Consider the following 370-nt stretch of genomic DNA (forward strand, 5'->3'; position numbering starts at 1 on the left):
GTGTATGTGAGTGTGTCTGTGTGTGTGAGAGTGTGTGTCTGTGTGTGAGTGAGTGTGTCTGTGTGTGAGAGTGTGTGTCTGTGTTTGAGTGAGTGTGTGTCTGTGTGTTTGAGTGAGTGTGTGTCTGTGTGTGTGAGAGTGTGTGTCTGTGTTTGAGTGTGTGTCTGTGTTTGAGTGAGTGTGTGTCGTGTGTGTGAGTGAGTGTCTGTGTGTGTGTCTGTGTGTGTGTCCGTGTGTGAGTGAGTGTGTGTGTCTGTGTGAGTGAGTGTGTGTGTCTGTGTGAGTGAGAGTGTGTGTCTCTGTGTGTGTGTCTGTGTGAGTGAGTGTGTGAGAGTGTGTGTCTGTGTGTGTGTGTCTGTGTGAGTGAGTG

At 49.2% G+C, this 370-nt stretch overlaps 1 protein-coding gene across 1 annotated transcript in view; it reads left to right on the forward strand.

The window, feature by feature from the left end:
• Nucleotides 1-370, forward strand: part of LOC109926012 (neural cell adhesion molecule L1-like) — a 32142-nt gene that overhangs the window by 26952 nt on the left and 4820 nt on the right. The gene's annotated exons all lie outside the window — the stretch shown is intronic.

The sequence above is a fragment of the Rhincodon typus genome, chromosome 44, assembly GCF_021869965.1.
Source record: "Rhincodon typus isolate 14 chromosome 44, sRhiTyp1.1, whole genome shotgun sequence".
Lineage (NCBI taxonomy): Eukaryota > Metazoa > Chordata > Chondrichthyes > Orectolobiformes > Rhincodontidae > Rhincodon > Rhincodon typus.